The sequence below is a fragment of the Macrotis lagotis genome, chromosome 4, assembly GCF_037893015.1.
Source record: "Macrotis lagotis isolate mMagLag1 chromosome 4, bilby.v1.9.chrom.fasta, whole genome shotgun sequence".
NCBI classification, from domain to species: domain Eukaryota; kingdom Metazoa; phylum Chordata; class Mammalia; order Peramelemorphia; family Peramelidae; genus Macrotis; species Macrotis lagotis.
The window spans coordinates 17531604-17556599 of NC_133661.1; the positions used below are offsets into that span (position 1 = coordinate 17531604).

The window sequence follows — 24996 nt, forward strand, 5'->3', positions numbered from 1 at the left end:
GTCATTATTAAGTGTCTGAGGCTGGATTTGAACTCGGGTTCTCCTGACTCCAGGGCCGGTGCTCTATCCACTGTGCCAACATGCCATTTTTAATGTGAAGACTGAGTCCACTCTTTTTGATACCAGTGGATCTATATCTCATTAAATGGAGGTTGTAATGATATATACACTATTTTCATGATGCTTTTTATTCAGTTTTTTTCTATTCTTCCTATGGAAACATATACATACTCAGATTACATACGCCCTAAAAGAGACATCATGAATGAGACATGTTTGTGAAAAGGTCATATTTTTTCTTTAAGCAGATACAATTAAGAACAATAAAGACACTTGAATACGTTTCCTTTATTTGCATATCGGAATTCAATTCTATACATTCTATTTGAAAGTTTTCAGGCAATGAATGTCTTGATGTCAACTGAGAAAAGAAGAGCAAATATACTGAAATGCAGTTGGTGCTTTTTAAAATCTATTCTCAAAGTCCTGTGACAAAATTGCAATTAATATTGCAAACAATAAAGTTCTGTTGCAATTATGTCATATAATCTTTGGAATTAATGATCCTAATTCTTATATGCATGTGTTTCGTCTAAAAAGCAAATAAATAAGTACAAACAAAGTAAAACAAACAAACAAAATAACTATGGAGGTCTGGGAGAACCATATAATGTTAGTTATATGAGAAGCTGAGCCATATTATGAAGGGTTAAGCAGGTATTTGATGTTGCTATCTCAACCTAAGTATTCCTTCATTTTCTTGGATCCACAACAAAAAAGACAAAATCTAGAAGTACTGAAGCAGATTAGAACAATTCAATTGAGAGCTTGAAGAAACTCAGAAATCATCATGACATCCCCATTACTTTGCTGAAAACAAAATTGCATCCTGGAAAGGAAAAGACTCCCATGAGAAAATTGAGGATTAAATGGAGAAAGAAACAAACCTTGTATCAAATGCCTCTTATGTTCCAGTAACTGTGAGAAACACTTTACAATGAATATCACATGTTTTTCATGGCCTGCACTAATCAACAGGAAGACATAATGAGGGAGGAATTCAAGTTTAGGTTTTTGGATACCAAATTCTATTTACTTAATGCTACAAGGTGACAACCTCAGTGTTGATAAAAATAGCAATTTTAAAAATAATGATGATGGTTGCTATGATAACACCTGGAATTTATTTAGCAATTTTAGGTTTTCAAAGAATTTTGCTATCTTTAATCTCATATTATACTCATAAGTCTGGGAGGATATATCATTCTTATTCCCATTTTATTGTTGAGAAAACTAGGGAAGGCAAAGATGAAATGACTTGGCCAGAATCACACCAAGAGTGTCTGAAACTGAATTTTCATTCAGACCTTCCCATCTCCAGGACTAGTGCTCTGTCCATTGACCAGCGAACATTGTCATGGGACAAGATAGAGTAAAACTGACTTACATCATTGGGGCTCCAGCCAATAGGATTTAAATAATAATATTTGATTCTTCATCCCACAAGATTTTAAACCTCTATATTAGGTTCTTAAAGGCATTATTCCCAGCAATGTCAATTAACCATAAATTCGACCATTTAGAAAGAAACATTTTTCTCTCTTCCCTGAGTTTAAGATTTTCTTTTCAAAACTCTCCTGACAGCATAACGCAGCTGGGAAAGACTGCTGGGCTTTGAGATAGAGAACCTGACTTTTCTTTCTTAGTACCTATATGACCTTGGTCAAACTCCTTAAGAGCACTATGCCAATTCCTTCTTTAAAATGCGAAGGTTGGGTAAGATCATCTCTAAGGTCTTTTTCAACTCCAAACCTATGTTCCTATGATCTATGAAGGTCACTGTGGATGTTAACAGCTTGTCTTTCTGAAAAAAGGAAAAAAAAAATCTCAGACACAATGGAGATAATCTAAATTGGTCTCAGGTTGCTTTCTCTATCTTCCTCAGATTTCTCAAGTTTTTAGCTTCTTTCATAGCAATGCTAACCTCAGGCAGAATATTTCAAATGTGAGCTGAATATTGAGTTTCTGGGAAAAAATGTCACTACAAAGTAAATATTTTATTCACACTTTAATAACTCAAAATTTGGGTGAAAGAATGTAATGAAATTTTCCTCAACAATCCTTTTTTGACATGAAATCCATCATTGGAAATTTAGTGTCAAAGGGGCTCTTCAGAGAAAGCAATGTTGTTGAAAATAGAGGGAAGAAAGAAAGAAAGAAATTTCCCCAGCCCCAATCCTGCCATTGGACTATGATGTTTTAAATAGTTGTCTAGCAGAATGGAATTAGATATATATCAAAGGACTGAGTAACTTCTTTAAAAAGTCATATTTTGACAGGTGGTCCTTTACGTCCTGCAAAACAGTACAGTCAGGCGCTCTTTCTTATTGTTCAAGTGCAGTAGCCTATGTCCCTTTCCGCTAACTAATTCAGCCTTACATGTTCTCCTCACATTTGCCTCTGCGAACCCATTACCTTTTTGTGACTTTTATAAGACAATGGGGTTGAGTGATTTGCCCAAAGTCACAGTTAATTAAATATTTGGTGTCTGAAGTCAGATTTTAACTTAGGTCCTCCTAAGGGTCAGTGCTCTGGCTATTCCCACTAGCTATTCCCACATGGTCTCTTTAAGACAGATCAAGTAATAAATTTTGTAGGAGGATTTTTACCCTAAGAATCCCTTAGTCCCTAGTTGGTTCCATCCTCAAATTAACTTGAATTTATTTTCTATAAATTCCCCTATATGGTCATTTATTTATATATCTTCTTCCCCCCATCAGAATGGAAATTTCTTATGGTCAGTAAGCGTGTGTGTGTATATATGTGTTTGTGTGAGTGTGTGTGTGTGTGTGTGTGTGTGTGTGAGAGAGAGAGAGAGAGAGAGACAGATACTGATATTATTAAGAATGAATAAATATGTATACATATATTTATATGTGTGTATACACACACTTGAGATTACATATATGAAAATAAGTGTATAACTATATATACCTGTTTATATAAAGTAAGTATATATGATGTGTATAATTCCTAGTGTCTAGTAATGTCTTTGAGACATTTGACAACTTATAAGAATGAACCATCTAATTAATCCTAAGGTGCTTAATGAATGCATCATGATTTATTAAATTATTTTTGTAGGTAATATCAAATGAATGAAATCACAAATTCATGACATTACTTGAAAGCTTCACCTGCTTGATTTCAATGTCAGCAAATATAGTTGAATCTCCAAATTTATGAAAAAAATAACATGGATCATAGTTTATTTATTTTAAAATAAAAAATGAAACTTCTGGAGATAGAGTCAAGATGACTGAGAAAAGAAAGCACTTAGCTGAGATTCTCAACTTTTCCCTCAAAAAACTCTAAAATGTTGCTTTAAAACATTTTCTCAAGTGCTAGAATAAAACTAAAATTAAGGCAAGAAATTCTTCCATCCCAAGACAGCTTGGTGGTTCCAAAAGAGCACTCTGTGACATAGGGGTAGAGGTTGGCCTAGAACTCACCTGGAGGCAACACAGATGAAACATGGGTTTTGCAGTTAGGTGGCTGAGATAGAAGTGGCAGAAGCTTCAGGAGGTCCCAAGTCAAACATGGGAAGAGAACGTGACAAATGGTCAGAACGAGATTGTAGCAGAATCTTTTTTTCTGGTCATAGATTGAAGGTAAAGAGAAGTACTGCCAATCAAGAGTCAGTGGAAGCCATGAGAAGAAACTATTTGGAGATGCTATTATCTATATCCACTTCTGGGTTCAATGACAGGGAAGATCTTTTTCCTTGCAAGATTAATTGGGAACCCTGAGGGGCAGCATCACTTCTAAATGAATTAGATCAGGGACCAAGAGGAACAGGACCTATTGTAATCCCCAAAGCTAAAAAATTCCTTCTTAGAAAAGGACCAAAATGCAAACCAGGAAGCAGATGAGCACAACTCTCCCCAGATCTCACCATTTTAGAAGCACCAAAACCTTCCAAATCCCCAGGAATAACTCTAAAAACTAAAAAGACTAAACCTTAAGAAGGAGAATATCCATTCCTCCCATGTCAGGAACAGAGGCAAACATTAATATAAATATCAAATGAAGGATTAGGGTGGAAATGAATAGATAATAACAAAAGAGCCTGATCAAAATAAAAAAAAAACTACTATGGTGATAGGGAAGATCAAGACAGAAGCAAGAAAAGTAGACAATGAAGTCAAAACAGCTAAAAGTAAAACATACAAGAGAGATGTTAATAAGAAATAAAAGAATTACTTAAAGAAAGCTTAAAAAGGAATTTTTAAAAAATAAAATAAGTGTGAAAGAGGGAAAAATAAACAAAGAATTGAAAAAGGAAGAAGATTATGAAAAGACAACATCTTGGTTGAAAGGGGACAAAATACAATGATGAAAATGACATCTTTTTAAAAAAACAAACTGATCAAATGGAAAAAAAGTGACACAAAGGTTCAGTTAAGAAGATATTCCCCTCAAAATTGGATTGGCACCAAAGAATAAATTCTTGCAAAGTCAAAGAATTAAAAAAAGAAAACATGAAATACCTCATAAATAGATGATGTAGAAAATAGCATGAGAAGAAGTGTTGTATGAACATTTGTAATCACAATAGTCTAATCCTAAAGTGTGAATTAAAGAAAAATCAAAGAAATAACCATTTCATAAAGGAAAACTAAAATAGACAAAATTGGCAATTATAGGAAACAGTAGTATAAAATCCACTTGGGAAAATATGCAAGATTTATATTTATTTTATTATGCAAATATAGCTTTAAAGCCTAATGCAGAGAAAAAAAGAGAAGGAAAAAATCAGAGAATGAAGAATTCCTTAGTGAATATCACTGCAGAAAGAAAAAAATCCTACAAATGAGAATAAAGGAGTATATCATAAAGACCACACACACTACACACACACACACACACACACACACACACACACACACACACACACACACACAAACACGATGACTAGTTGAAATTTATGTCAATTATATTTGTCTTATTTAATATCATGAATAGTCAAAATTATTGACCATTTTGATAATAATTTGTACATATTATTAAACATCAAAATGCAACACATTTCTATGAAATACTAGAAAGCAAAGGAATTAATGAATCCTTACTACATAAGTATTTTCTGTCCAAAAGGAAGAACAAGAATTAGGCATAATGGGAATAAATCTTCTAATACAATCAGGTATGAAATAAGGATAATCCAGGTCAACACTATTATTCAATATTGTAGTAGAATCACTATCTATATCAATGAGTGAAGGACAACAAATTGAAAGTACAAAAATAAATAATTGGTAAACAAAATTCTATAATTTTATTTATAATTTTGATTTTATAATTTTTATAATTTTATAATTTAAAATTTATTTTAAATAACTTAAAATTTTATTTTGAGTTTTACAATTTTCCTTCTAATCTTGCTTCCCTCCTGCCACCCCCCCACAAAAGGTAATCTGTTAGTCTTTACATTATTTCCATGATATACACTGATTTAAGTTGAATGTGATGAGAGAGAAATCATAACCTTAAGGAGGAAATATGAAGTATAAGAGATAGTAAGATCAGACAATAAGATTTTTTTTTTCTAAATAAAAGCTAGTCCTCAGTCCTTGTTCAAATTCCACAGTTCTTTCTCTCTGGATACAGATGGGATTCTCCGTTGTGGACAGCCTCAAATTGTCCCTGGTTGTTGCACTGATGAAATGAGCGAGTCCATCAAGGTTCATCATCACCCCCATGTTGGTGTTAGGTTGTACAATGTTTTTCTGCTTCTGCTCATCTCACTCAGCCTCATAAACAAAATTTTTAATCTTTACAGGTGATATTTTGATATCATTTGCATCATATAAAATAAAACAATATAAATCATCCTTTTAAATACTTCCAGCAAAACAGCAACAAGAGATTGGGAAATTCCATTTAAAATCATTGCTGACTATCTAACATTCTTAGGAATCTATCTTACAAGGCAAAACCAGGGTACATATAAATATAATTATAAAACAATTCATACAAAAATGTTAGATATATACAATTAGGGAAAATTAGTTGCTAATGTATAAACTGAGTTGAAGTAATAAAAACAATTTTACCTCTCAATTTATTTGTTCAGTATTATAAAATCAGTTATCAAATATTCATTTCATAGAACTAGAAAAAATAACAAAATTCTTATGAAGATGCAAATATATAAAGATATCAAATGAATCAATAATAAAAAGATTAAGAAATGCAAATTATATTAGAAAGTGATAATCATCAAAATAATCTGGAACTGACTAAGAAATAGAGTGCTGATAGATCAGTGCAAAAAATTAGGTACACAAATATCTAACATCTTAGGACAAACATCTTGAACAAACATTTCTGTGATTTCTCAAGTAAATTAAAGGAGATTGCAAAGATGTCCCTGTGTGGATAGGGATGAATTCATGGCCAAAGAAGAGAGGAGAGGATTTTGCCTCAGGTACATAGTAATGAAGTGTTCCTGTCCAAGCCCTTTAACTTTACTGTGCTCCACCCAGCTCTTTAAGACTATCAGACTTTATCAAGGTGCTTTTCTGAATTGGTAGAAAATATCACTTTGATATCTCTAAACCAACAAATCACTGATCTGCTAATAAAATCTTCAGCTTAGTTTAAAAGAACCATTTTGTAACCACAGGGTAAAGGGAAATTAGAATTGCTGAAAACAGGAACAGGAACAGCCACATCATACATTGAAGCATTGTAAATGACTTAGCTATTCTCAGCAATATAATGATTCAATACAAACCCAAAAGACATGAAACAGTGGTCTGTTTCTAGAACAAAGAACTGATATTGATTGAGGATTGATTGAAGCTAATATTTTTTCTTTCATTCTTTGTCTATTTCTGTTTTTTTGTTTTGTTTTTTTTTTTTTTTTTTTTTTGGATTTTGCAAGGCAAATTGTGTTAAGTGGCTTGCCCAAGGCCAGACAACTAGTTAATTATTAAATGTCTGAGACCTGATTTGAACCCAGGTACTCCTGACTCCAAGGCTGGTGCTTTATCCACTACTCTACCTAGCCACCCCCTATTTCTAAGTTTCATCCATCCTTCCTTTCTTTTTTAAAAAATATTTTATTTGTTTGTTTTTCCAACTCCATGCTCCGGTAGTTTTGAACCACTTAATATTCTTGCAAAATTTTGAGTTTTGCAATTTCCTCTCTCCCTCTCTTACCTCCCCCCTCCCCCTGAAAAAAAAAAAAAAGCAATATGATCTAGGCTCTACATTGATATCCATACTAAATATAGATCCACTGGATCAATCCACAGTATTGATCATACTGTGAAAGATGAATCAAATCCAAAAGGGAAGAAAGAAAACCTTGGAGAGAAAACTATGATATCATCCATAAGACAACTTTTAAAAATTGAAGATATTAAGCTTTAGACTTCACTTAAACTCCACCGTTTCTTCTCTGGATATGGATGGTCTTCTTCCACCACAAGTCTTTTAAAATTGTCTTTTTATTGCTGAAAATGAACAAGTCCATCATAGTTGATCATTACCCCGTGTTGTTGGTGGTGTGTAGAACATCCTTCTGGTTCTGCTTACTTCACTCAGCATCAATTCCTGCAAGTCTCTCGAGGCTTTTCTGAAATTCCAGCCTTCATGATTTCTTATGGAACAAAAATGTTCCAATCATATGCATATTTCAATTATATACATATATCTCAATGTGTTCAACCATACCTCAATCAATGGGCATCCTTGCAACTTTCAATTCTTTGTCACAACAAGAAGAGCTGTTATGAATATTTTTGTAACTGAGGAATTTTTACCCTTTTTCATGATCTCTGCAGGATTATAGACTTGTAGTTGTGGTATTGTTGGATCAAAGGGCATGCACGTTTTTATCACCCTTCAGTCATAATTTCAAATTGCTCTTCAGAAAGGTTGAATCAGTTCACAACTCCACCAACAATGCATTAGTGTTCCAGTTTTCTCACATCCTTTCAAATACGATAGCTGTGAGATAATACCTCAAAGATGTTTTCTTAATTTGAGAGTTGCCTTCCATATTTTTAACCATTTCTCAATTGGGGAATGGCTTTTTTAAAAATAAATTTGACCCAATTCTCTATATGTTTTTATAAATGAATTATTTGTCAGAGCCACTAATTGGAAAAATTGTTTCCCAACTTACTATGTTCTTTTTACTCTTGGGTGCAGTAGTTTTGTTTGAGCAAAAACATTTTAATTTAATATAATAAAAATTATCCAGTTTCTTTTCATAATATTCTCTATTTCTTCTTTGGTCATAAATTGCTCCCCTTTCCATACACCTGACAAGTAAACTATTACTTGTTCTCATAATTGGCTTATACTACCACCTTTTACGTTTAAATCCTCCACCCATTTCCACATTACCTTGGTATATAGGGTGTAAGATGGGTTGTTTCTAAGTTTCTTCCATATTATCTCCCAGGTATGCCAGAAGGTTGATTTGAAGCATGAGTTTTTATATCCCAGAAATTGGAATCTTTAGGTTTATCAAGGAGTAGAGTACTAGTCACTTACTGCTGTTTCTTTTACAATTAAATATATTCCACTGATCTATCTTTCTATTTCTTAGCCAGTACCAAAGAGTTTTGATGACTGATGATTTATAATATAATTTTAGATCAGATATGGTTAGGCCGCCTGCCTTTGCATTTTTTTATTGATTCTTTTAATGTTGCTGACCATTTGAGCTTCCATCTAAATTCAGTTACGATTTGTTCTAGGTCATTAAAGTAATTTTTGGAAGTTTGTTTGGTATGGCACTTAAGTAGTTTAATTTACAGTCATTTTTATCATATTGGCTCAGTCTACCCATGAACAATTGACATTCACCAGTTATATGGATCTGATTTTATTTGTGTGAAGTTATTTTTTATGGTAGCTTGTTGAGTCTACCTCTGTAGGTAAACACCCAAATATTTTATATTGTCTGCAGTTATTTTAAATGAGATTTCTCTTTCTGTCTCTTGCTATTGTGTCTTGTTAGTAAAATATGGAAATGTTGAGGATTTATGTGTATTTCTTTTATTTCCTGTGACTTTACTAAAGTTGCTGTTGTTTCCAGTAATATTTTACATGATTTTCTAGGGTTCTTTAGATATACCATCATATCATCTACAAAGAGTGAGAATTTGTTTTTTCATTATTGATTCTAATTCCTTCAATTTCCTTTTCATCTCATTGCTAAAGCTAACATTTCTAATGCAAAATTGAATAACAGTGGTGATAATGGACATCCTTGTTTCATTCCAATCTTGTAGGGATTGCTTCTACCATCTCCATTTAAAATCATTCTTTTGATGGTTTTAGATGGATACTGCTTATCATTTTAGGGAACAATCAATTGATTACTGTGATCAGTAATGTTTTAAAAGAAAAGGGTACTGCATTTTTTTTCAAACAGTTTTTCAACATCTATCAAGATAATTGTTTGATTTCTTAGGTTAGGATTGTTATTTATGTGGTCAAACATGCCAAGATTTTTCCTAATATTGAACAAACTCTCCATTCCTGGTATATATCCTCCTTAATCATAGTGTATTGTCCTAGCAATAACTTGCTGTAAACATTTTGTTAATGTTTTATTTTAAAATTTTGCATCCATATTCATTTGAATAATTGGTCTAAAATTTTCTTTCTCTATGTTGATTCATCTTGGTGTAGATATAAGAACCATTATGGTGTCATAGAAGCAATTTGGCAGAACTCCTTCACCTATTTCTTCAAACAATTTATATAGAATAAGTACTAATTTTCCCTTAAATGTTTGGGAAAAGTCATTGGGGAATCCATTTGGGCCAGTTTTTGTTCCTTAGAGAGTTCATTGATGGCTTATTCAATTTCTTTTTCTGAGATGGGGTCATTTAAGTATTTAATTTCCTCTCCTTTTAACACAGTTTGTTTTTTATAAAATCTCATCCATTTTACTTGACTGTTAAATTTATTGGCATAGAGTTGGGTGAAATTATTACTTTATTTTTTCCTCATTGGTGGTAAATTTACCTTTTTAAAATTTTGTAACTTGTAATTTGGCTTTCTTTCTTTTTTTAAATCAAATTAACCAAAGATTTACATATTTTATTTTTTCATAACACCAACTCTTAGTTTTATTTATTTCACCTTTAATTTTCAGAATTTCTAATTTGGTATTTATTTGAGGATTTTTAACTTGTTCTTTCCTCTAACTTTTTAGGTTGCATGCCCAGGTCATTGATTTACTCATTCTCTATTTTATTCATGTAAACATTTGGAGTTATGTTTCACCTAATACCTCATTTGGTTGTATCCCATAAGTTTCAGTATGTTGTTTCTTTATTGTTATTGTCTTGCATAAAATCATTAATTATTTCTATGATTTGTTGCTTGATCCACTAATTCTTTAAAATTGGCTTATTTATTATCCAATTAACTTTAGGTCGATCTCTCCATGGCTCTTTATTGTGTCTTGATCTGAAAAGGGTACAGTTAATATTTCTGTCTGTCTAAATTTGATCATGAGATTTTTATGTCCTTATAAATTGCTGTATAGGTGCCAGGGAAGTAGGAAAAAAGGTATACTCCTTTCTTTCCCCATTCAATTTTCTCCAGAGTTCTGTCATATTTAAATTTTCTCCTATTCTATTTATCTCCTCAATTTCCTTCTTGTTTCTTTAATGGTTAGATTTATTTAATACTTTCAGATGAAGTTTGAGGTACTGAAACAATAGAGTTCTGGTATCTATGTCTTCCCGTAACTATTTTAGCTTCTCCTCTAAAAATGAGGATGCTACACAACTGGATTTATATATCTTTAATATTGAAATTAATTCATTGTCTATACTACCTTTTTAGAGAGTGTAGTTACCTTTATTATCTTTTTTCATAAGATCTATTTTTGTAATTGCTTTGTCTAGATGAGTTGCTACCCCTACTTTATTTCATTTCAGCTGAAGTATAATATATTATGCTCCAGTCTTTTTCCTTTACTCTGTGTGTATCTCTCTACTCCAAATCTGTTTCTTGTAAGCAGCATATTGTAGTGTTTTGGTTTTTTAATCCACTCTGTTATCCACTTTGGTTTTAAGGGAGAGTTCATCCAATTCACATTCTCCATTATGTTTACAAACACTTTATTGTCCTCCATGCTATTTCCCCTCCATTTATATTTTTCCTAGCCTTTCCCCTCATCCCTATTCCCCAGTGTTTTGCTTCTGAATACTGCCCTGCTCAATTTGTCCCCGCTACTATCTACCACCCTCCCTTTTCTTCCTTCTCTCCCTTCTATCAGTCCCTTCTGCCCCCCACCCCACCCCCTTTCTCCTCCTAATTCTTTAAAGAATGAAATACATTTCTAATTTCAACTTTTTGTTTGTGTGTGTGTGTGTGTGTGTGTGTGTGTGTGTGTGTGTGTGTGTGTGTGTCTGCGTTAATCTCTCTTTGAGCCAAATGCAATGAGAGTGAGATTCAGGGGATTTTTACCTGTTGCATATCTGCTTCTTTTTTCTCTTTCTGTCTCTGACTCTCTGCATCTCTATCTCTGTCCATCTCTTTCTGTCTTTGTTACTATTTTCTCATCTGTAGAAATGAGCTACAGAAGAGTAGGGCAAATCACTTCATTATTTTTGCAAAAATAATCTCACCTGGGATCACAGAGATTCATAAAACTGAAAGGATTGAACAATAAAGTTATTTCCAATTTATATACAGTACTGAAATCTGCTAGATATTTATTTCTTTTCAAAATATTGTCTTTTGGCAGCATCAGATTATTAAAAACTTTTGCTTTAAAATCGAGTACTTTGCTTTTGTCTGGTTTCAATATAATTGGAAAGTCTAAAAGTGTTATTTAGATAAATCACTAATTGATTGGAGAATTACCAGATTATGAAGACTTTCACTGGATTGATGCTACACGTTATTTTTATGAAGTCATTGTAATGTGGAGCATAAAGATAGCAACAAACTGAATAGTCTGGTAGAGCAGGCACTGAAGCAATGAGCCACTTGGGATCTCCATTGGCTTTTCTAGAGAAACAATTCTGGAAAACTCATTGAGAGTCTAATTTGATGAGCTGTGAACTATTTGTAACCAAATTTCCCTTGTCTCTTGAGGAAAATATGTAAAGTAAGTCCTTATCTTTCTAAATGAGTTTCAGTTTATGAGCTACAAGTTACCTCCAAGGGTTTGAGAGGAGCCATGAATCCAACAGACACAGTTTCTGCAGTGAATCCTGGCTGCAGACGTCGCACTTTAGGATGTTCTCTCTGAAGCCTCCAAGGTCCTACGGAGAATATTGAAGCTATATATTAATTTGTATCATTCTACACTAGGCATAGAAAGGTTGAATGCAACTTTTAAAGGTGCCCAACTTTCAATGATCAGCTTATATACTAGAGTTTGGCTTGGGGCTTGTGGATTGATGGTGATGATTTAAGTTTACTTAGTATCCCAGAACAGTTTATTTTCCATATTATCACCTGTGAAATAGTAGAGGCACTTTGGCATATTAGCTTGAGTTTTAGGCTGGGATTTGGGAAATGCTAGGTTAAAGACTGATTTAATATTGTTCTCAGTAGTTGTGTCATCTTAAAAAAGTCACTTTATCTGCACAAAACATCCTATAATTGGGGTGGCTAGGTGGTGTAGTGGATAAAGTACCGGCCTTGGAGTCAGGAGTACCTGGGTTCAAATCCAGTCTCCCCCACAAAGGCAGATTTCAATCTGTCTGTCTACCCCATATTAGATAAATTATAAGATGTTTTTTTTTTTTTTTGTTAGGTTTCTGCAAGGCAAATGGGGTTAAGTGGCTTGCCCAAGGCCACACAGTTAGGTAATTATTAAGTGTCTGAGACCGGATTTGAACGCAGGTACTCCTGACTCCAGGGCCGGTGCTCCATCTACTGCGCCATCTAGCTGCCCCAGTGGGGGAATATTCTCACACTAAGAGTTATTCTCACTGAATTAAAAGTACACAAATCTTTTGATTATATAATAGCAAGAATTAAAAAGTGAGTGAGGAATAATACAATCAGCAGTTCAAAAAACCAATCAATAAATATTTACTGAGTTCCTATTATGTGCTCCCACTAGGAGCAGTAAGATAGAAAGAAAATTAGGAATGATTGACATCCCAAGAATATTTCATGTCCCATTGTCCAATCTTTATTTTGAATTGTTAAAATGTGAAGATGACTTTATGCAACTTAAATCCAGTTCATGAATGAGTCAAGAAAATAACCCATGATGCCATTGGTACTCTTAAAAAACAAAGGACAACCATACAACAAGTGTCCCTCAGGGTTTTGTCCTGGGCTTCTCTTTTTCCTCTGTCTATACTTTTTAAAATTTTGTAATCTTATCAATGCCCTATATTTAATTATCAGATCTATTTGATGATTTTCATATCCTGCCTCAAACTCTACATTGACTAACCAAGAATCTCACATCTCCAACTGCCTTTCAGATTCTCAAACTGGATGTCCAGTAGAAATCTTAAACTAACCATGTCTACAGCACATGAGTTGTCAGCAGAAGACTCTTATTATTCCAACCTAACCTTCTACCATTTTCATATTGCATAAGAAAGCAAGAGGACATGACTCTTCCTGAACAGTTAACAAAAGGGCAGTTTAGAGTGGAGGAGATCAAGTTTGCTGTTGCCAAAGGAGACCCATTGTTGTTTCAGGAAACAAATGGTGACAGATGATCTTGAAAGAACATCTTCCTCACATTCTATGACTGTTCCCAATATTTGAAGTGCTTTTCCAAAATTGGGTATCAGATTTATTAATTGAGTGTTTTTGTCAAGTCATTTAATGTTGATTGCCTCGCATCTAGGGCCATTTCCAATCCTCCTGATTCCTATCTGAACACTGGGCCCAGTGACTCAGGACAAATTACCTAATCTTTCAGTGGGATAGATGAATTTATAAAATATAAATTATAAAGAAGCTGTTGACCTAGTTGCTAATGGAATATGTTTGGTTCAGATGTTCTTAAATTAATGAAGTCTTGGTGTAATTCCTATCTCTACCTTACATGTATGACATAGTCAGAATTCAATTGACATAGAATTCAGATGAATGGTGAATTGGATATGGATAGGATCTTAGACCTCAAGTCAGGAAGATCTGGTTTGAGCCCTCCCTCTGATGCTTTCTGTATTTTAACTTTCTCTTAGCACTTCAAGGATTATACTAGTACAAAAGGATTACTTTTAGAGGGGTTTAAGAATCACAGTTTTAACACTACCCATCAATGTTAATTTAATTGTCAATTTTCCAAATAAGAGTCTCATGTCAATAAGAAGAATTCATTAGAAAATATAAAAAGAGACAGATGTGAAAAAAAATATCAAGGCCCACAATTAAAGCTTTAAGTCCATTCAATGTTCAACCCCTGATGGAAGTTCATTAAGTCCAGATATATCACACTATGTGTTTCCTGATGGCTATTCATGATATCTTCCCAGGTCATTTTCTCTCTTTTCTCAAGATATTCAGCTAATATCTCTATCCAATACCCTGCCCTACTGTTTGGTGGACTTCTAATTACATGCCCTGAATTATTTCTGCTTGCCCATTCATCAGTGCCCTCTCCTCCCAACATTTATAACTTAATTTCACCTAAAATAAAATATCTATATTACTGAAACTCATCTAATTGTCAAAACCTGGGGTCTGGCATTATGGATTGTGGAAGGATCAGGGTCCTATTTCAATAGTTAAAATTAGCAGTAGGTATGAGCCATGAGGAGGGCATTGTAACTGATCTGCGGAAGGGAAGAAATAAATTTCCACGAAGGAAAGTACAGCAGATGTGGAGGACTTCCCTTCCTCTCCCATGGATATTGGTACTCTGCAACAAAGCATGATAGTGCTGATAGTCAGGGTGCAATGCTCTTAATTTTACCTCTCCTGGGCATCCTTCCATCCAAACTTAATCTTGTGAATTGGCCCCTGGGTGAAAGATTATACAAAATAAGAATATGAAGGTCTTATTAAAATCAAGTGACCCAGGAACATAAAGAAAACATAACACCCAGTTTCTCTTAATTTCTTAGATAGAAAGGTCTTAATGAAAGGACTGTCTTTCAGAATATATGAATTTGTACATTTTGTGATTGTGTGTTTGTGTGTGTGTGTGTGTGTGTGTATGTGTGTGTGTGTGTGTGATAAAAACACCAAGGAATTGAAAGTTCTTTAAAGTGATTAATTAGTAATAGGCCTCTGGAGAAAACAAATGCGTTCCATGGTTATGGCAAGTCAAGCTTCTAAGGATTCCGTTTATATTATAAATGAAAATTTATTTGGCAACTCTAACAGTGATAAATGGTTCCTATTTTTGTTAAAGATGACAGAGTTTACAGGACTGTGAAAAGTCCCAATGCTGACTTTGGTTCAAAATAAAATTAATTGTTGCTCCAAATTTAGATTCTTTCTCTTTAGAAGTTAAGTGTCTGAGCTGCATCCTTGAGACTCTGATGAACCTGAGTTTCATTCAAGGAGAGATTCTTTTGACCATTGCAGATTGAAAAGCCTAAAGGTCTTTTGGTGTGCTGGGCTCCTGAGCCATGAATTCTGAATATCTTCCACTGCAGAACAACGTGGCATGTAACTTCTATTCCTCTTTTGCTTCCTCATGGTCTAAACCTTCATGATGAGAAATGAGAGCCAGTGTGGAAGACAGAATACAAGATTAAACTTGGGAGTCGAGAACACTGGATTTCAAGGTTCACCTCAGTCATATATTAGATGTTTGACTCTACCTGGACCTGTCACTTAAACTTTCAATACCCAAGCAACTGATTTAACACTACAAGATGCAAAAAGTTATTGATTTGCATTACACCAAGAATGGAACACATATCCATAAAATACTATCTTAGCTTTATATCTCACCACAAGAAACGTAGAGAAAGGAAGCTAGACAGAAACTAATGAACAAGTTTGAAAATTTTGGAACATCACAGGGCTCAGACATGAAGTACTGGTCTTTGCCCTTTGAGCTGGCCTCAGAAGTCTGATTTATTATAAGATGTTCTTTTTCTCCCCCAGAACCCTGTGCCCATACTCCCAGATTAAGACTAGTAATGTGATAAACTATAATACCTCCTCTTCCTTCTCTTTTAACTTCTCCTCTCTGCCACTCCACAATAATAGATTGCACTAGTTTTTTGGTAGTTTAATAGCATTGACACATTATGCTTTGTAGAGTTTAGTAGTCTAAAATAATAATAGCAAATGTCCTTGTTTTAGTTGATAATTAGCGGGCAAATTGTAACATTCATTATAAGGAATAATATTATACTTTCCCTCTTTGTCTTATTAAATGTTTAATACTGGAGATGGGGAATGACAGTCAGTGATCATGTCTCATCTATACTCTGTACTTGCCCCAGGGTCAAGGTTAATGCTGATGTCAATTGAGTCATTAAGTTCTTATTAAATGGTTTGATGATCAATAATTATTGACCTAGGCTTTCACTATGGATTTTTGCTATGCCATCCTCTACGTTTCCATATTATCTCTAGTATAAAATAAAAAAAAAAACACACACCACTGCCTGGCATTTAAAACTAATTGAATCGGGCTCTTGTCTATTTTTCTAAATGGATCGCACATCATTTTCAATTAACATGTAACATAACACACAATGCCACAGAATGTTAGGTATTCTTTGCAAACTGGTTTGCTTTCTCTTTCCTATGTAGGAAATGCCATCTTCCACTTTGAAGTTTTTGCAGAAGTTACTTCTCCAGGACTGGAGTGTTCTTTTATCCTCCTTTCTGCTTCTTAGTCTTATTTCTATCACCTCCTGCCAGAGACTCAGTTTTTAATTCCCACTAAGATTGTATTACATGTATTAAATATACATACATGCATGAATATAAATATATGCACACATTATATGCATACATATAGGCGCATAAATATTCTCATATTTGAATATAATAACTATAGCTAATATGTATGTATGTATGTGCAGTGCACATTGTATGGATATTTCTATGTACTGCCTAGTGATTGCACACATGTAAGAATCTCCAGATGAAATATTTTTTCTACCAATTAAGTAAAGACATCTTCGCTGAAATTTAAAGTCTTGTAAGTTGACATAGTTATTGGTGTTGCAGGGCAGCTAGGTGGCATAGAGGATAGAGCACAAACCCTGGAGTCAGGAGGACCTGAGTTCAAATCTAGCCTCAGATACTTGGTATCTACTAGAGCTCTGTAACCTTGCACAAATTATTGAACCTCATTGCCCCACAGAAATGAAGAAGAGGAGGAAGAAGAGCAAGAAGAAGAAGTTGCCGATGACACTGGTATTAGTTGACTGAAAGAATATTTGATAAGTACTGTCAGAGTTGGGTCTTATGCCTATGTCTTCCTGTATTTGAGGCTAGTTAGCTATCATATCAAACCAACTTGTTCATTTATCTCTATATATTCTGTATTTATTTATTGGTGTACAGAAGAATGGAAGTTCTGCAAAGTCAGGGCTTGCTTTGTTTCTATGATATTTTCTAGAACATCTAGAAGAATTACCTCGTAGTGTTATTTGTTGTTTTATTACCCAACCTGTCCAATGGCAAGTAATTTTCTGGTGTTTTATTTTTGACCTTTCCAAATTCAGGTATTGTATTATGTGACTTCTAAAATTTTAAACTCCCAATTCTAGGTATATCTTATTGAGTCACTGTATAAAATTCTATTTCATAATTATTTTCTTAATGAATTTTTTCTGGCAAATATAAAGGGGGAAAAGTAGGAATCTTTACTCAAGAATCTTTGAATCCCTTTCATAGTTATTGGACATTCAATTCCAATTGAGTGGAAACTTAGGCAGTCCAACAAATGATGCAATTAAAAATTTCAATCAATAATTAAATTATTCAGTTCTACAGAGGAAGGCTAAAACCAAACCACTGAGTACATTTATTCCCGAGCCATTTTTCATGAAGCTTTCCAAAAGTGTAGCAACTTAGTAAAGAATGAGTTAAGTGTACAATATGGGAAATCTTTGTATTATTTAAGCACATGCAAAAACACTAAATACTGTAAACTACTTTTATTAAATGATCTATAAATTATAGATAACATTTTCCAAAAATTATTAAAAATTAAATTTGGTAGTGGCCTCAGTAGTGAACTGAGGCGGTTAGTTATGGAAGCCAGGTCTGGAGTCAGGAAGACCCTTTTTTGTGAGTTCAAATTTGTCCTCAAACACTTAATAGTTGTGTAACCCTGGGCAAGTCTCAACCATATTTTTCTTAACTTTGTCATCTGTGATGACCTGGAGAAGGACATGACAAATCACTTTAGTATTTTTGCAAAAAAAATGTCCCAAATGAGTTCGTGAAGAGTCGAACATAAGTGAAACAACTGAACAACTGTCCATCAAAGATCCAGAGGAGATTGCATGATCAACAACATGCAAAACTAGGCCTAAGTACAGTATCGCCCGAGAGTGCTAAACCGTGATACCGTTACTCTGTTATCTTGATCACCATCCTCTCATCTTTGACCAGATGCACACAAGGACACATAGGCTTCTGCTTTTCAATCCAATCTGGGATTTCCCTCTGGCTGTGAAGATTGCCAACAAACCTCACACCTTAGCTCCCATCATCATCCTTTTCGACACAAGTTCGAAGATCATTATTCTTACCACTGAGGTGAAAAACAAGGACAAGGTATAAAGAATGGAAGAATATTGGGTTTTCTGCTATCAAAGGTGGTCCTTGGTTACAGGAACAAGAAAGTTGCATGGTTCTTAAAAGAATAGTCACACTACAACACCTCAACTCTAGTTAAAGCTTCAAATATTGATTCAGTATAATAACAGAACCATAGAATGGAAGGTACATGGGCAAGCATTCCATATGGTTATGGTCATAATATGAACAAATAGAATCATTTATGAACTGTACACTAGAAATAATCTGCATAAAACAAAAAGTCGAATCTATAAGACAAAGATACGTTAAAGCAGCGATGTAGAGAATGACTTACTAGAAAGGAAATATCCTGAAATAAATAATAATCTGGGGAAAAAAAGAATGAAAATCAAAGACATTTAAAGAAAATATTGTCTCTTAACAAGCAAAAGACTTAAATTTTTGATATTTGGGGCTTGGGATTATGTAAGGATAATATAAGCAGGACAGATTGACAAACTTAAACACGAATGTAAAATGAAATAAGAAATCTGCTCCGATCTTCCAGATGGGGGTAGGAGAGGATTTTGTTGTTTAGTATTATTGCTCATATCCAACTTTGTTACCTTTTGGGAATTTTCTTGGCAAAGATAATGGAATAGTTTTCCATTTCATTCTCCAACTCATTTTACACATGAGAAAATTGAGGCAAACAGGGTTACATAACTGATGTAGGATCAAATAATTAATCAATGTCATTGAATGCGGATCTTCATGACTCCAAACCCGGTGCTTTATTAACTTTGCCATCTTACTAGGTAGGAGGACACCATCTCCGAAAATAATCCAGTGAATTCTTATAGTTTTTAAAAATAAAATAGAATATACAAAAATAATAAATATGCCTCAAACTCCAAGATATATACTGGATAAAATTTCAATTAAAATTTGAAAATAAAATCAACTATTACACATATTTTCAAATACAAAGGAAAAGAAATTGAATAGTACAAGAATAATCTATACAAAAAAGCAGAAGAGAGATTAATATACTCTGACAAATAAATGATTCTATCCCAAAATAACATATAGTTCAAAGTTAAAAATAGAAATTTCTCTATATTGCTCCTCATAAGTGGTTTGTCTCTTCTGTTTGAAGAAATACAGTGATGGAGAAATAAATACTTTGTGAGAAATACAATTCCATTTTTCACTAGCTCCATTAGGAAAGTTTTTGAGGATTCAAACTTATGTTTTGTTTTGTTTTCTTTTTAGAATTTCTAGCCATTATTTCTAGTTCTCTTCTTTGGGTCTAGAAATGAATACACATTATATAATAGATAGAAAAATAGAGAGATACATAGATCTATAGCTATATACATGTATATATATATATATATATATATATATATATGTATTGACTATACTGACTTTTCTTCTGTAAATATTCTATAAAAATTTTAGGAATAGCTATCCTAAAATATGGTGTCTCCATTCTGAATGGTTTTAATACCTTGAACTGGTAATGGGTCCAGTGATGGTAATGATAAAATATATTAACTATTTAATTTTTAAAATATCTTTACATTGTATTTGGTTAAAAATGATAGCTAAGATAAAAGCAGCATAAATAAAGGACAAACATATCACACAAAGAAAATAACTTGAATTCTGAGAATTAAAGGCAAAATGAAAGATACATTTATGATTTTATTATTTTTAAAGGGAAGAAGAAAACAATAAACATTTATATAGAAATATATACCAGCAATGGTGTTAAGCATTTTACAACTCTCTCATTTGATCCTCAAAATGCTCTTAGGGCATAGGCACTGTTATCTTCTCCATTTTACATTTGAGGAAACTGAGATCAAATTTGAATTCAGAACTTTCTGATTCCAAGGAATAGCTAGGAGGCATCATAAATAGAGCACCAGTTCTGCAGTCAGGAGGACCTGAGTTCAAATCCAGACTCATTCAATAATAACCTGGCTGTTTGACCTTTGGCAAATTACTTAACCTCATTGTGTTGCAAAATAGAAAGCAAAACAAATAAACTTCCTGATTCCATGTCAAATGCTCTGATCACTGTGCTATCAGATGCTTTTATGCATATGTATATTATATGTGTGGATACTTACCTACATAGTACATATATATACATATATATATATATGTATATAAATTGGCATGTGTGCATATTAGCCCTGTAGTTTTAAAAAGATGACATCTAGTGATGTGAGATGAAAATCAGATAAAGAGATGTAAAAGAGGACTTGGTAAAAGAGGGGCAAGTTTCCCAACTGAGCAGAAGGATGGGAAGTCAGGATATTTGGAGAAGAAAGAAATGGTTTAGCAAGTGAATTGTGGTAATTGAGAAAGAGAGTTGATTATAGAAATGTAAAAGACTTGTTTCTTTCTGTTTGTGTGTTTGTGTGTGTGTTTGTGTGTGTGTGTGCACCCATGAGACAGTGATAACTCAGTTGAGTTTGTGTGACATATATTTCTAACAGTTCCAGTAAGGATTTCTTAATACTTTTGATCTTTCTTTGGAATCATGTTCAGTAGGAGTTAATGGACCAGATATCAATATAATCCAAAGTTGATACTCAGCAGGCAAAGATGAATTGATCATGGGACAAGTGACTCAGGAGAATTGGACACTGTTGGAGTGATTAAGTAATGGGGAAACAGAAGAGGATGGTCAGTGCAATGGTGACATCTCAAGGAAAAACCCTGAAGGAATATAAAGATTTCAGTTCTTATAGATATGACAAGATACATATAAATATACAGAAGTGAATGGGAGGACATAAGAAAGAAAAAGGAAGTGAAGAATGATAGTCAATATAGATTTAGGCTAAGCAAGTTTTCAGAAACTGGCAAGACTTTCAACACTGTCTAGGTAAAGAAGTGCCAGAGATTAATTTGTTTACTGACTTTCACAGTTTAATCAATAAAAGGTAGAGAGTGCAAGAAATGTGAATTCTCAAGGGAGAAACCAATTTCTGAAAAGATATTTCTAAGTGATTTGTGTTATAAATGGCAACCAAACACATTTTGATAAGCTCTTGTGATTTGAGCTATACCCCAAAATACCATTAAAATTGAGTAAATATAGAAAAACTCACCTAGGTTTGAGAAATCTCACTAAGGCACATTGTTGATTTTTAGTTGGGAAAAAATTCTCACAAATTTCACAAGGTCAAAGCTGTGAAATATAATGTAAAATCAACAATTATTAGAAAAACCTAAGAATTTTTTGTGCTTGTCCACTAAAATATATGTGCATAGCTCTAAGGACTTTTCAGAATGTATTGTCATTAGCAGTGAAATTTTTTTTTTAAAATTAAATTATTTATATCTTCACGGACAAGACATGAGTGAATACAGTTATGGGAATCCAGTATCATAGACTTGTTAGAGAAAAGATCCAAATCAAAACCATATTCGAAGAAAGAATAAAAATGAAAAATATATCATATGTAATTAAAATTCCAACCTGACCTATCAAAATAAGCAATTAATGTCCTCAAAAAGAAATTCATAGAACAAACATTAACATAGTTGTCACTTCTTATTAGTTTTTTGCTTCTAAATTTAGACACTGTTAATCATTCACAGCAATTATGAACCAAGTAACCTAAAAAAGAACCTTAATCAGCAAAGTAACAGCTATTAAAAACATAATTCTTTATGTAAAATATGGAAGTTCTTTGGAAACCATGAATTATATTATATTCATAAAATAATGAAAGGTAGTAGAAAAAATGCAGAATGACTGATAAAAGAAACATTTAAACAAATTAATTCCTAAAGAATTTTAGAATCAAATGAATAGAAGACTTCAAAAGAAGGAAAATGTTAAAAAAAAAATCTCACAAATTTATTATAAGAGACTTCTCATCTATCACAAATAATATAATAGTCCCCAATATGAGGAATCAATCAATATGCATTTGTAATGATCTATTATGGACAGCAGCAAGAGTACTCAATTTTCTTTCTTCCTATCCTCCTTTTCCTTCCTTCTTATCTCCCTCCCTTTCTCCCTTCCTTCCTTCCTCTCTTTTATTTCTTTTTTCCTTCCTTCCTTCCTTCCTTCCTTCCTTCCTTCCTTCCTTCCTTCCTTCCTTCCTTCCTTCCTTCCTTCCTTCCTTCCTTCCCTCCTTCCTTCCATCCTTCCTTCTTTCCTTCCTTTCTTTTTCTTCAACCTCTTTCTCTCACTCTTCTCTCCCTTTTTCTTTCTTTCTTTCTTTCTTTCTCTGACAATTGAAAATATTTGGAAAAATTCCAATATCTATTTGCTCATATTCCTAAATTTCCATTTCTATCATATCTAAAATATTTTGTAAAATTATCAGTATTATTTTGCATGAATTTTTATGTAAAGAATATTGAAACTTTCATAACTACATTAGACTATATCTTTCTCTTCACACAATTGTCTTAATAAAATGCAACCATTCACCATGTTATTTGTTGAATATAAGAAAATAATTGATATTTTCAAGAAAATATCTCCTTTGAAACTGTGTCCCAACAATTTCTCTCCCATGCATATGCTAAAGTAAAAAGAATAATCTTCAAAGTTGTAACTATAAGCAGAATAAATTAATGACACTATGATTATGCTTATCAGGTGAAAAAAGGGACATGTATTGTTGCCTAAATAAGTGTCTCCAACCATCATGGAGGATCTCCAGTAAAGTTCAAAGGAATTACAAAGAAAATGTAGGGCACTTCAGATATTTTCAGACACTATGGCATTTTACTGAGTGTATAATGCCCTAAAACATAGCAGCAAATAATCCATGACAACCATAATCACTCAAAATGATTCAGACAATAGAGTCACATATATTTATGAATTAAGAAGAAAATAAAATTGATAGTGTCTATTTCAAAGGAGGAAATTACATAGATATCCAATAAGGCTCATCCATTTAACTATGTATGTAGAAAAGGCATTGAAATGCATACTGAAAAGATTCTGGAATTAATGAAATAGAAGATTGTGTGGCATGGCCTTAGAAAAAGTGTAGTTCACTAAATGATGTCAGATATCCCTCAAATAATGGTCTATCATTTCAACACTAGTATTTATTTCATAATGTTATATGGCTACGATTCTTGAAATATTTCAAATTCCAAAGATTTGAAACAAAGCAAAACAAAATAAACACAATAAGATTGGCTAGATTTTCCTATTATAGTTTTCCTACAGTGTTTTTTTCTGAATTCCAAAATGATTTTGATAACAAATCTCACACCTCAGCTAAAAAAACCTTAAGTGGCTCAAAAGGTTCTCCTGGGGTGGTAGGGTGGAAGTAGGAGAAAAGAAATTTGTCTTTTAGGGCATCATTTAAAATCCTCATGTTTATAACATCAAACTACATTGCCAACCTTTTCTCATACTGTTTTTATCTCTGTCTTCTATGAGGAAATCTCAGTCCATTCTCCTTTTTTTTTTAACTTTCTCTTGCCCCTGTGCATTTGCAAAAAAATAAATCGTATATAAATAAATTATATTATATTGATAATTGTTATGATGACTTAAATAAAAATGATTCTGTTATTGAGAGCATCAGCATGGGGTGATAAGGATCATCCACTTCCTATCTTCATTGACCAGTTCAACCATTAAATAGAAACATTTAATTAAGAGTGCTAATTTGAATTTAATGTAATAGCGTAGAACTGAGTGTATTCTGCCATACCAGTCAAACTACCAAATAACTACTTTCCCGAGCTAGAAAAAAAAAAATAGTAATAAAATTCATCTGCTACAACCAAATGGGCAAATATAGCAAGGAAACTGATGGAAAAACATGTAAAGGAAGGTAGTCTAGCTGTGCCGGATCTAAAGCTATACTATAAAACAGCAGTCATGCTTCTGTGGCTGCCATTGTGACTATGCTACCACTGCAGCCATGGCCCTCTGATACCCCATGGTTGTAGGCCTCAACAAGGGCCATAAAGTTACCACAAACATTGCAAAGTGATGCCACTGCCGCCACCGTGGACGTTTGACCAAACACACCAAATCTGTGAAAGACATGATCTAGGTGGTGTGTGGGTTTGCCCCTTATGAGAGGTTGCCTGTGGAATTGTAAAAGGTTTCCAAGGATAAGCTAGCCATTACCTTCATTAAAAAAAGATAAAATAAAAGAGTGGGAACTCACATCCATGCAAAGAGGAAGAGAGAAGAGCTCAGCAATGTCTTAGCTGCCATGAGGAAGGCTGCTGCCAAGAAGGATTAAACTGGACCCTGCCTGCCTTCCCCTTTTACCCAATAAAGAT

At 33.4% G+C, this 24996-nt stretch overlaps 1 long non-coding RNA gene and 1 pseudogene across 1 annotated transcript in view; both read left to right on the forward strand.

Annotated features, from left to right (window-relative positions):
- Positions 1 to 24996, forward strand: part of LOC141522980 (uncharacterized) — a 98284-nt gene that overhangs the window by 71047 nt on the left and 2241 nt on the right. The window lies entirely within an intron of this gene.
- On the forward strand, positions 24584 to 24956 carry LOC141522979 (large ribosomal subunit protein eL36-like; annotated as a pseudogene).